General features: G+C 49.7%; 1 pseudogene across 1 annotated transcript in view; it reads right to left on the reverse strand.

Moving 5' to 3' along the window:
- LOC146056017 (nuclear receptor subfamily 1 group I member 2-like) overlaps window positions 1-10406 on the reverse strand; it is a 12807-nt pseudogene extending 2401 nt beyond the window's left edge. The window contains exons 1-2 of the transcript XR_014469057.1: window positions 10276-10406; window positions 4103-4290 (exon numbers count right to left, since the gene is read on the reverse strand). The product of XR_014469057.1 is annotated as a nuclear receptor subfamily 1 group I member 2-like (transcript). The remainder of the gene's footprint in view (window positions 1-4102; window positions 4291-10275) is intronic.
- Window positions 10407-13985: the final 3579 nt, after the last annotated feature.

The raw sequence follows: 13985 nt of genomic DNA on the forward strand, positions 1-13985 counted from the left end.
CTAACTCCTCCCCCATTCCATGCATTGCCAGCACCCTCTCCACATCTAACATGGTCACTACCCATATCTCCTGTAACACTACAACTACAGACAGCACAGACTAACTCCCCCCCATTCCATGCATTGCCAGCACCCTCTCCCATCTAACATGGTCACTACCCATATCTCCTGTACCACAGACAGCACGGACTAACTCCTCCCCCATTCCATGCATTGCCAGCACCCTCTCCCATCCAACATGGTCACTGCCCATATCTCCTGAACCACTACAACCACAGACAGCACGGAATAACTCCTCCCCCATTCCATGCATTGCCAGCACCCTCTCCACATCTAACATGGTCACTACCCATATCTCCTGTAACACTACAACCACAGACAGCATGGACTAATTCCTCCCTCATTTTATGCATTGCCAGCACCCTCTCCCATCTAACATGGTCACTGCCAGGGGAGCCGAGAGAGGGGGGGAGCAGGTACTAATTACCCGGGCCCAGGCTTGCTGAAGGGGCCCCGCAGGGGCCCTGGTTCGTCCCCTCCCTTCCCCCTCCGTCCCTCCCGGGTATCAACAGTAGCACACACTTCTACAGCATGTGCTGTGCTGACAGCAGGCTCAGCATGAGTGTCTCACTGACAGCGTGAGAGGTCATGCTGAGCCTGCTGTCAGCACAGCACATGCTGTAGGTGTGTGCTGCGTCTGAGATCACAGTTTTTAGTGTTTTCTTTTACCCACCTCTAAACATTTTGGGGGTGTGGCCTAAGTCTGGGAGGTGCCCAAACCACACACACTTAGGCCACACCCCCAAAATTTTACCGGGGCCCGGCATTCCTCTCGGCTGCCCTGGTCACTGCCCCCATATCTCCTGTAACACTACAACCACAGACAGTCGGGACTGACTCCTCCCCATTCCATGCATTGCCAGCACCCTGTCCACATCTAACAGGGTCACTACCCATATCTCCTGTAACACTACAACCACAGACAGCACGGACTAACTCCTCCCCCATTCCATGCATTGCCAGCACCCTCTCCCATCCAACATGGTCACTACCCATATCTCCTGTAACACTACAACCACAGACAGCACGGACTAACTCCTCCCCCATTCCATGCATTGCCAGCACCATCTTCCATCCAACATGGTAACTGCCCCATATCTCCTGTAACACTACAACCACAGACAGCACATACTAACTCCTCCCCCGTTCCATGCACTGCCAGCACCCTCTCCCATCTAACATGGTCACTGCCCCATATCTCCTGTAACACTACAACCACAGACAGCACAGACTAACTCCTCCCCCATTCTATGCATTGCCAGCACCCTCTCCACATCTAACATGGTCACTACCTATATCTCCTGTAACACTACAACCACAGACAGCATGGACTAACTCCTCCCCCATTTTATGCATTGCCAGCACCCTCTCCCATCTAACATGGTCAATGCCCTATATCTCCTGTAACACTTCAACCACAGACAGCACAGAATAACTCCTCCCCCATTCCATGCATTGCCAGCACCCTCTCCACATCTAACATGGTCACTACCCATATCTCCTGTAACACTACAACCACAGACAGCATGGACTAACTTCTCCCCCATTTTATGCATTGCCAGCACCCTCTCCCATCCAACATGGTCACTGCCCATATCTCCTGTAACACTACAATCACAGACAGCAAGGACTAACTCCTCAACATTCCATACACTGCCAGCACCCTCCCCCCATCCAACATGGTCACTACCCCATATCTCCTGTAACACTACATCCAGAGACAGCACAGACTAACTCCTCCCCCATTCCATGCATTGCCAGCACCCTTTCCCATCTAACATGGTCACTACCTATATATCCTGCAACACTACAACCACAGACAGCACGGACTAACTCCTCCCCCATTCCATGCATTGCCAGCACCCTCTCCACATCTAACATGGTCACTACCCATATCTCCTGTAACACTACAACTACAGACAGCACAGACTAACTCCTCCCCCATTCCATGCATTGCCAGCACCCTCTCCCATCTAACATGGTCACTACCCATATCTCCTGTAACACTACAACTACAGACAGCACAGACTAACTCCTCCCCCATTCCATGCATTGCCAGCACCCTCTCCCATCTAACATGGTCACTACCCATATATCCTGCAAAACTACAACCACAGACAGCACGGACTAACTCCTCCCCCATTCCATGCATTGCCAGCACCCTCTCCACATCTAACATGGTCACTACCCATATCTCCTGTAACACTACAACTACAGACAGCACAGACTAACTCCTCCCCCATTCCATGCATTGCCAGCACCCTCTCCCATCTAACATGGTCACTACCCATATCTCCTGTAACACTACAACCACAGACAGCATGGACTAACTCCTCCCCCATTCCATGCATTGCCAGCACCCTCTCCACATCTAACATGGTCACTACCCATATCTCCTGTAACACTACAACCACAGACAGCACAGACTAACTCCTCCCCCATTCCATTTATTGCCAGCACCCTCTCCCATCTAACATGGTCACTGCCCTATATCTCCTGTAACACTACAACCACAGACAGCATGGACTAACTCCTCCCCCATTCCATGCATTGCCAGCACCCTCTCCCATCCAACATGGTCACTGCCCCATATCTCCTGTAACACTACAAGCACAGACAGCACCGACTAACTCCTAACCCATTCCATGCATTGCCAGCACCCTCTCCCATCCAACATGGTCACTGCCCCATATCTCCTGTAACACTACAACCACAGACAGCACAGACTAACTCCTCCTCCATTCCATGCATTGCCAGCACCCTCTCTCATCCAACATGGTCACTGCCCCATATCTCCTGTAACACTACAACCACAGACAGCACGGACTAACTCCTCCCCCATTCCATGCATTGCCAGCACCCTCTCCACATCTAACATGGTCACTACCCATATCTCCTGTAACACTACAACCACAGACAGCATGGACTAATTCCTCCCCCATTTTATGCATTGCCAGCACCCTCTCCCATCTAACAGGGTCACTACCCATATCTCCTGTAACACTACAACCACAGACAGCACGGACTAACTCTCCCCCCATTCAATGCATTGCCAGCACCCTCTCCCATCCAACATGGTCACTGCCCATATCTCCTGAACCACTACAACCACAGACAGCACGGACTAACTCCTCCTCCATTCCATGCATTGCCAGCACCCTCTCTCATCTAACATGGTCACTACCCATATTTCCTGTAACACTACAACCACAGACAGCACAGACTAACTCTTCCCCCATTCCATGCACTGCCAGCACCCTCTCCCATCTAACATGGTCACTACCCCATATCTCTTGTAACACTACAACCATTGACAGCACGGACTAACTCCTCCCCATTCCATGCACTTTCACCACCCTCTCCCATCTAACATGGTCACTGCCCCATATCTCCTGTAACACTACAACCACAGACAGCACGGACTAACTCCTCCCCCATTCCATGCATTGCCAGCACACTCTCCTATCCAACATGGTCACTGCCCATATCTCCTGTAACTCTACAACCACAGACAGCCCGGACTAACTCCTCCCCCATTCCATGCATTGCCAGCACCCTCTCCCATCTAACATGGTCACTGCCCCATATCTCCTGTAACACTACAACCACAGACAGCCCGGACTAACTCCTCCCCCATTCCATGCATTGCCAGCACCCTCTCCCATCTAACATGGTCACTGCCCCATATCTCCTGTTACACTACAACCACAGATAGCACAGACTAACTCCTCCCCCATTCTATGCACTGTCACCACCCTCTCCCATCTAACATGGTCATCGCCCCTTATCTTCTGCAACACTACAACCACAGACAGCACGGACTACCTCCTCAACATTCCAAACACTGCCAGCACCCTCTCCCCATCCAACATGGTCATCGCCCCTTATCTTCTGCAACACTACAACCACAGACAGCACGGACTAACTCCTCAACTTTCCCAACACTGCCAGCACCCTCCCCTCATCCAACATGGTCATCGCCCCATATCTTCTATAGCACTACAATCACAGACTAACTCCTCCTCATTCAATGTGCTTGTACCCGGAAGTTCCTGAAGTATGTGAAGCTGTAGTCAAAGGTTTTTTTGTGCGCCTCTCGGAGATGCTCCACTACCGTCTGCTGCTCTTCCGTCAGGCTGGGAAGGGGAGGCGAGGCTGGCAACTGCACTAACTTCTGCTTCCTCTTAATGAGCGAACGCCTGAGATTCACCGCCTCGTCAGACATGATCACTGCAAGCAAGACAGTAGGTCATTAACATACAGCACCAGAGGGAGTAACGTCCTAACCCAAAGGGACCATTCTACGCCAGCTAAACACCAACATGACAGAGAGACGCACAGGAGGACATTAAGGAGACCGGTTTAGTATTACCATAATTCCCATCAAGTCCTATTAGGGATACTCTATAACATGACTGTATCTGGGTATATATGTAGGCCCGGAAAAAGCAATATAACCAATATTAAAAACAAAAAACAAATATGTAACAGCCTTATGCGTTTCTCTATTTATAACTTGTAACATTATCAGGGGGAGGTTTTGCTTCCTCCCTTTTACAGCAGCTCAAATTAAACGTTACATAGAAACATAGAATGTGACGGCAGATAAGAACCACTTGGCCCATCTAGTCTGCCCCTTTTTTAAACATGTTACCTCAAACCATATGTGATCCTTATTTTTTTGTAAGGATATCAATATGCTTATCCCAAGCATGTTTACATTGTACTACTGTATTTGCGTCTACCACCTCTGATGGGAGGCTATTCCACTTATCTACTACGCTTTCTGTGAAGTAATTCTTCCTAACATTTCCCCTGTACCTTCCTCCCTCTAGTGTCAGTGCATGTCCTCGTGTTCTGCTGCTCCTCTTCCTGTGAAGAATGTCTCCCACCTGTACCTTCCTCCCCTAGTGTCAGTGCGTGTCCTCGTGTTCTGCTGCTCCTCTTCCTGTGACTAATGTCTCCCACCTGTACCTTCCTCCCCCTAGTGTCATTGCATGTCCTCCTGTTCTGCTGCTCCTCTTCCTGTGACTAATGTCTCCCACCTGTACCTTCCTCCCCCTAGTGTTAGTGCATGTCCTCGTGTTCTGCTGCTCCTCATCCTGTGAAGAATGTCTCCCACCTGTACCTTCCTCCCTCTAGTGTCAGTGCATGTCCTCGTGTTCTGCTGCTCCTCTTCCTGTGACTAATGTCTCCCACCTGTACCTTCCTCCCTCTAGTGTCAGTGCATGTCCTCGTGTTCTGCTTCTCCTCTTCCTGTGACTAATGTCTCCCACCTGTACCTTCCTCCCTCTAGTGTCAGTGCATGTCCTCGTGTTCTGTTGCTCCTCTTCCTGTGAAGAATGTCTCCCACCTGTACCTTCCTCCCTCTAGTGTCAGTGCATGTCCTCGTGTTCTGTTGCTCCTCTTCCTGTGAAGAATGTCTCCCACCTGTACCTTCCTCCCTCTAGTGTCAGTGCATGTCCTCGTGTTCTGCTGCTCCTCTTCCTGTGAAGAATGTCTCCCACCTGTACCTTCCTCCCTCTAGTGTCAGTGCATGTCCTCGTGTTCTGCTGCTCCTCTTCCTGTGACTAATGTCTCCCACCTGTACCTTCCTCCCTCTAGTATCAGTGCATGTCCCCGTGTTCTGTTGCTCCTCTTCCTGTGAAGAATGTCTCCCACCTGTACCTTGTTAAAACCCTTGATATATGTGAAAGTTTCTATCATGTCCCCCCTTTCCCTTCTCTGCTCTAAAGTATACATATTAAGATCTTTTAGTCTTTCCTGGTACGTTTTGTGATGTAGGCCATGCACCATTTTAGTTGCCCTTCTTTGTACAGTCTCTAATGTATTTATATTCTTCTGGAGATATGGCCTCCAGAACTGAACACAATACTCTAGGTGAGGTTGTACCAATGACCTATACAGTGGCATTATTACTTCTTTCTTTCTACTGCTGATACCTCGCCCTATGCAACCAAGCATCTGACTTGCCTTCTTCATTGCTTTGTTACATTGCCTCCCTGCTTTTAAGTCCCCTGAAATAGTGACACCTAGATCCCTCTCTTCCTCAGTAGTTTCCATTATAGTGTCATTTATACTATATTTAGACTTAGGATTTCTGAGACCCAAGTGCATGATTTGGCATTAAACTGTAGTTGCCATTCTCTTGACCATTCCTCTAATCTACCTAGATCCTCAATCATTTGTTTTACCCCTCCTGGTGTGTCTACCCTGTTGCTTACCTTTGTGTCATCTGCAAAAAGGCACATTTTACCCTCAATTCCATTTGCAATATCATCAATAAATATATTAAAAAGCACTGGTCCAAGTACAGATCCCTGGGGTACTCCACTTGTAACCTTTCCCTCCTTTGACTGTACTCCGTTTACTACAACTCTCTGTTTTCTGTCCTGCAACCACGCTCTTATCCATTCAACTATCTTAGAATCCAATCCCAAGCTTTCAAGTTTATTTAACAGTCTGCGATGTGGGACAGTGTCAAAAGCTTTACTAAAGTCTAGATAAGCTACATCTACAGCCCCACCTTGATCTATTACTTTAGTCACCCAGTCAAAAAAGTCAATAAGATTTGTTTGACATGATCTTCCCCCAGTAAACCCATGCTGTTTTGGATCCTGTAAATTGCTGGTTTTGAGATATTCTACAACTCTTTGTTTTAAGAGTGTTTCCATAAATTTCCCTACTACTGATGTAAGGCTCACTGGTCGATAGTTGCTTACCTCTTCCTTGCTTCCAATTTTGTGCAGTGGGACTACATTCGCTGTTTTCCAGTCCTCTGGGATTACTCCAGTAGCTAGTGACTGGTTGAATAATTCTGTTATTGGTTTTACCAGCTCCCCTTTAAGCTCTTTTAGTATCCTTGGATGTATCCCATCTGGCCCCATTGATTTATCCACTTTCAGTTTTGAGAGTTCTGCGAGGACTTTCTCCTCTGTAAATGTACTTGTTTCTCCCTCAGTTTTCTGACTATACTTGAAACTTAACTATGGCCCCTTCCCCTCTCTTTCAGCAGTGAATACTGAGCAGAAATAATTATTAATATTATCTGCTATTACACTGTCCCCCTCAAGAAAACTTCCACATTAACTGTTCATCTTCATGAAATGAGGACCAATAAGATCCATCCGTGCTCAGGTACCGCCCTATGAATTATCTCATTACTATTGATCCAGGGGACACAACTCTCCGGTTTCAGTGGAAACCTGGATTACCTATAATCTCGCAGAGGGTGTAGAGGTTAGCGGTACTGCCTCACAGCTCTGGGGTCATGGGTTCATTCCCACCATGGCCTTAACTGGGTGGGTGTCCTCCAACAATCCAAATATATACTGGTAGGTTAATTGGCTCCCTACGACATCACCCCTAGAATGTCTGTGTGTGCGTGTATATGTGGTAGGGAATATAGATTGTAAGCTCCACTGGGGCAGGGACTGATGTAAATGTTCAAATATTCTCTGTAAAGTGCTGCGGAATATGTGTGTGCTATATAATAACTGGTAATAATATTCTCTGTACAGCACTGCGGAATATGTGTGCGCTATATAATAACTGGTAATAACAGTCTCTGTACAGCGCTGCGGAATATGTGTGCGTTATATAATAACTGGTAATAATAGTCTCTGTACAGCGCTGCGGTATATGTGTGCGCTATATAATAACTGGTAATAATAATCTCTGTACAGCACTGCAGAAAATGTGTGCGCTATATAATAACTGGTAATAATAGTACAGCGCTGCGGAATATGTGTGCGCTATATAATAACTGGTAATAATATTCTCTGTACAGCGCTGCGGAATATGTGTGAGCTATATAAGAAACTGTTAATAGTCTCTGTACAGCGCTGCGGAATATGTGCGCTCTATATAACAACTGGTAATAATATTCTCTGTACAGCGATGCGGAATATGTGTGCGCTATATAATAACTGGTAATAATATTCTCTGTACAGTGCTGCGGAATATGTGTGCGCTATATAAATAACTGGTAATAATAGTCTCTGTACAGCGCTGCGGAATATGTGTGCGCTATATAAATAACTGGTAATAATAGTCTCTGTACAGCACTGCGGAATATGTGCGCTCTGTATAATATAACTAGTAATAATAGTCTCTGTACAGTGCTGCGGAATATGTGTGCGCTATATAATAACTGGTAATAATAGTCTCTGTACAGCACTGTGGAATATGTGCGCTATATAAATACCTGGTAATAATAGTCTCTGTACAGCGCTGCGGAATATGTGTGCGCTATATAATAACTGGTAATAATATTCTCTGTACAGCGCTGCGGAATATGTGTGCGCTATATAAATAACTGGTAATAATATTCTCTGTACAGCGCTGCGGAATATGTGTGCGCTATATAATAACTGGTAATAATATTCTCTGTACAGCACTGTGGAATATGTGTGCGCTATATAAATAACTGGTAATACTATTCTCTGTACAGCGCTGCGGAATATGTGTGCGCTATATAATAACTGGTAATAATAGTCTCTGTACAGCACTGCGGAATATGTGCGCTCTGTATAATATAACTGGTAATAATAGTCTCTGTACAGTGCTGCGGAATATGTGTGCGCTATATAATAACTGGTAATAATAGTCTCTGTACAGCACTGTGGAATATGTGCGCTATATAAATACCTGGTAATAATAGTCTCTGTACAGCGCTGCGGAATATGTGTGCGCTATATAATAACTGGTAATAATATTCTCTGTACAGCGTTGCGGAATATGTGTGCGCTATATAATAACTGGTAATAATATTCTCTGTACAGCACTGTGGAATATGTGTGCGCTATATAATAACTGGTAATAATAGTCTCTGTACAGCGCTGTGGAATATGTGTGCGCTATATAAATAACTGGTAATAATATTCTCTGTACAGCGCTGCGGAATATGTGTGCGCTATATAATAACTGGTAATAATAGTCTCTGTACAGCACTGCGGAATATGTGTGCGCTATATAATAACTGGTAATAATAGTCTCTGTACAGCGCTGCGGAATATGTGTGCGCTATATTATAACTGGTAATAATAGTCTCTGTACAGCGCTGCGGAATATGTGTGCGCTATATAATAACTGGTAATAATAGTCTCTGTACAGCGCTGCGGAATATGTGTGCGCTATATAATAACTGGTAATAATAGTCTCTGTACAGCGCTGTGGAATATGTGTGCGCTATATTATAACTGGTAATAATAGTCTCTGTACAGCGCTGCGGAATATGTGTGCGCTATATAATATAACTGGTAATAATAGTCTCTGTACAGCGCTGCGGAATATGTGAGCGCTATATAATAACTGGTAATAATAGTCTCTGTGCAGCGCTGCGGAATATGTGTGCGCTATATAATAACTGGTAATAATATTCTCTGTACAGCGCTGTGGAATATGTGTGCACTATATAATAACTGGTAATAATAGTCTCTGTACAGCGCTGCGGAATATGTGTACGCTATATAATAACTGGTAATAATAGTCTCTGTACAGCGCTGTGGAATATGTGTGCGCTATATTATAACTGGTAATAATATTCTCTGTACAGTGCTGTGGAATATGTGTGCGCTATATAATAACTGGTAATAATAGTCTCTGTACAGCGCTGCGGAATATGTGTGCGCTATATAATAACTGGTAATAATAGTCTCTGTACAGCGCTGCGGAATATGTGTGCGCTATATAATAACTGGTAATAATAGTCTCTGTACAGCGCTGCGGAATATGTGTGCGCTATATAATAACTGGTAATAATATTCTCTGTACAGCGCTGCGGAATATGTGTGCGCTATATAATAACTGGTAATAATATTCTCTGTACAGCGCTGTGGAATATGTGTGCACTATATAATAACTGGTAATAATAGTCTCTGTACAGCGCTGCGGAATATGTGTGCGCTATATTATAACTGGTAATAATATTCTCTGTACAGCGCTGTGGAATATGTGTGCGCTATATTATAACTGGTAATAATATTCTCTGTACAGTGCTGTGGAATATGTGTGCGCTATATAATAACTGGTAATAATAGTCTCTGTACAGCGCTGCGGAATATGTGTGCGCTATATAATAACTGGTAATAATAGTCTCTGTACAGCGCTGCGGAATATGTGTGCGCTATATAATAACTGGTAATAATATTCTCTGTACAGCGCTGCGGAATAAGTGTGCGCTATGTAATAACTGGTAATAATAATAGAACTCACACTCCCTCCTCATCCCGAAGTCCAGGCATTTCTTCAGTCGGCAGGCCTGACAGTGCCGACGGTTATTCTTGTTGACGACGCACGAGTTCTGGAAGGGGCAGCTGAGCTGCAAGTTCCGTTTAATAGAGCGCCTAGAAGGAAAGCGAGAAGATCACATGACCTGCCGGGGGGGGGCGGGAATAGACGGAATACGCTTAGCCCAATCATGTTAGCGCCTGGAGCCCAGGAACACACATGGACAGGATACGATTGCTAGGTTGACGCTATGAAGGTTGACAGGGTTGGAAGCTCGACACAAGCATTTGGTCTACAATGGGAAGGTCTACATGATTGTTCAAAGGCGGTATCTCATACCCTGCCGTCCACTAGGGCGCGGAGGGAGAATACAGACGTGTGCAGAGCGCAGCGAGGGGACGCGGTACATGGATACCTTGCCGTCCACTAGGGCGCGGAGGGAGAACACAGACGTGTGCAGAGCGAGGGGACGCGGTACACGGATACCCTGTCGTCCACTAGGGCGCGGAGGGAGAACACAGACGTGTGCAGAGCGCAGCGAGGGGACGAGGTACACGGATACCCTGCCGTCCACTAGGGCGCGGAGGGAGAATACAGACGTGTGCAGAGCGCAGCGAGAGGACGCGGTACACGGATACCCTGCTGTCCACTAGGGCGCGGAGGGAGAATACAGACGTGTACAGAGCGCAGCGAGGGGACGCGGTACACGGATACCCTGCCGTCCACTAGGGTGAGGAGGGAGAACACAGACATGTGCAGAGCGCAGCGAGGGGACGCGGTACACGGATACCCTGCCGTCCACTAGGGCGCGGAGGGAGAATACAGACGTGTGCAGAGCGCAGCGAGGGGACGCGGTACACGGATACCCTGCCGTCCACTAGGGTGCGGAGGGAGAACACAGACGTGTGCAGAGCGCAGCGAGGGGACGCGGTACACGAATACCCTGCCGTCCACTAGGGTGCGGAGGGAGAACACAGACGTGTGCAGAGCGCAGCGAGGGGACGCGGTACACGGATACCCTGCCGTCCACTAGGGTGCGGAGGGAGAACACAGACGTGTGCAGAGCGCAGCGAGGGGACGCGGTACACGGATACCCTGCCGTCCACTAGGGCGCGGAGGGAGAATACAGACGTGTGCAGAGCGAGGGGACGCGGTACACGGATACCCTGCCGTCCACTAGGGCGCGGAGGGAGTATACAGACGTGTACAGAGCGCAGCGAGGGGACGCGGTACACGGATACCCTGCCATCCACTAGGGCGCGGAGGAAGATTACAGACGTGTGCAGAGCGCAGCGAGGGGACGCGGTACACGGATACCCTGCCGTCCACTAGGGCGCGGAGGGAGAATACAGACGTGTGCAGAGCGAGGGGACGCGGTACACGGATACCCTGCCGTCCACTAGGGCGCGGAGGGAGAATACAGACGTGTGCAGAGCGCAGCGAGGGGACGCGGTACACGGATACCCTGCCGTCCACTAGGTGCGGAGGAAGGTTACAGACGTGTGCAGAGCGCAGCGAGGGGACGTGGTACACGGATACCCTGCCGTCCACTAGGGCGCGGAGGGAGAATACAGACGTGTGCAGAGCGAGGGGACGCGGTACACGGATACCCTGCCGTCCACTAGGGCGCGGAGGGAGAATACAGACGTGTGCAGAGCGCAGCGAGGGGACGCGGTACACGGATACCCTGCCGTCCACTAGGGCGCGGAGGGAGTATACAGACGTGTACAGAGCGCAGCGAGGGGACGCGGTACACGGATACCCTGCCATCCACTAGGGCGCGGAGGGAGAACACAGACGTGTGCAGAGCGCAGCGAGGGGACGCGGTACACGGATACCCTGCTGTCCACTAGGTGCGGAGGGAGAATACAGATGTGTGCAGAGTGAGGGGACGCGGTACACGGATACCCTGCCGTCCACTAGGGCGCGGAGGGAGAATACAGACGTGTGCAGAGCGAGGGGACGCGGTACACGGATACCCTGCCGTCCACTAGGGCGCGGAGGGAGTATACAGACGTGTACAGAGCGCAGCGAGGGGATGCGGTACACGGATACCCTGCCATCCACTAGGGCGCGGAGGGAGAACACAGACGTGTGCAGAGCGCAGCGAGGGGACGCGGTACGCGGATACCCTGCCGTCCACTAGGTGCGGAGGAAGATTACAGACGTGTGCAGAGCGCAGCGAGGGGACGCGGTACACGGATACCCTGCCGTCCACTAGGGCGCGGAGGGAGAATACAGACGTGTGCAGAGCGAGGGGACGCGGTACACGGATACCCTGCCGTCCACTAGGGCGCGGAGGGAGAATACAGACGTGTGCAGAGCGCAGCGAGGGGACGCGGTACACGGATACCCTGCCGTCCACTAGGTGCGGAGGAAGATTACAGACGTGTGCAGAGCGCAGCGAGGGGACGTGGTACACGGATACCCTGCCGTCCACTAGGGCGCGGAGGAAGATTACAGACGTGTGCAGAGCGAGGGGACGCGGTACACGGATACCCTGCCGTCCACTAGGTGCGGAGGGAGAATACAGATGTGTGCAGAGCGAGGGGACGCGGTACACGGATACCCTGCCGTCCACTAGGTGCGGAGGGAGAATACAGACGTGTGCAGAGCGAGGGGACGCGGTACACGGATACCCTGCCGTCCACTAGGGCGCGGAGGGAGAATACAGACGTGTGCAGAGCGCAGCGAGGGGACGCGGTACACGGATACCCTGCCGTCCACTAGGGCGCGGAGGGAGAACACAGATGTGTGCAGAGCGAGGGGACGCGGTACACGGATACCCTGCCGTCCACTAGGTGCGGAGGGAGAATACAGATGTGTGCAGAGCGAGGGGACGCGGTACACGGATACCCTGCCGTCCACTAGGGCGCGGAGGGAGAATACAGACGTGTGCAGAGCGCAGCGAGGGGACGCGGTACACGGATACCCTGCCGTCCACTAGGGCGCGGAGGGAGAACACAGATGTGTGCAGAGCGAGGGGACGCGGTACACGGATACCCTGCCGTCCACTAGGTGCGGAGGGAGAATACAGATGTGTGCAGAGCGAGGGGACGCGGTACACGGATACCCTGCCGTCCACTAGGTGCGGAGGGAGAATACAGACGTGTGCAGAGCGAGGGGACGCGGTACACGGATACGGTGTCCATGTCAACTTACATCGACATTTGGGACAAAAAAACATGAAAAACTCAGGGTCGACCTTCCTATTATGGATCTAATGCTTATGTCAACCTTCTGACCTGGTCGACCTAAGCCCTGTCGACGTTTAGTGGTCAACACTTTGACCCATGCACTACATGGACAACATGCAGATGTAGAAACAGTGTCACTGATCTGATGGCACACGGCCTGGCACACTGATCTGATGGCACACGGCCTGGCACACTGATCTGATGGCACACGGCCTGGCACACGGCCCGGCACACTGATCTGATGGCACACGGCCTGGCACACGGCCCGGCACACTGATCTGATGGCACACGGCCCGCACACGGCCCGGCACACTGATCTGATGGCACACGGTCTGGCACACGGACAGATTCTGAGCTGGGAGTAAATCTAAAGAGAGAAAGTAACTTTGCTCCTGGGCAAATCATGCTGCAATACCAGGGGGCAAATACATGCAGGGAAAATACTGGCTGCTTCTGCATGTAGCCCACACCTAACTCTGCACATGTTACATCTGCCCC

This window comes from Crinia signifera, unplaced genomic scaffold (assembly GCF_055691185.1).
Source record: "Crinia signifera unplaced genomic scaffold, ASM5569118v1 HAP2_SCAFFOLD_728, whole genome shotgun sequence".
NCBI lineage: Eukaryota > Metazoa > Chordata > Amphibia > Anura > Myobatrachidae > Crinia > Crinia signifera.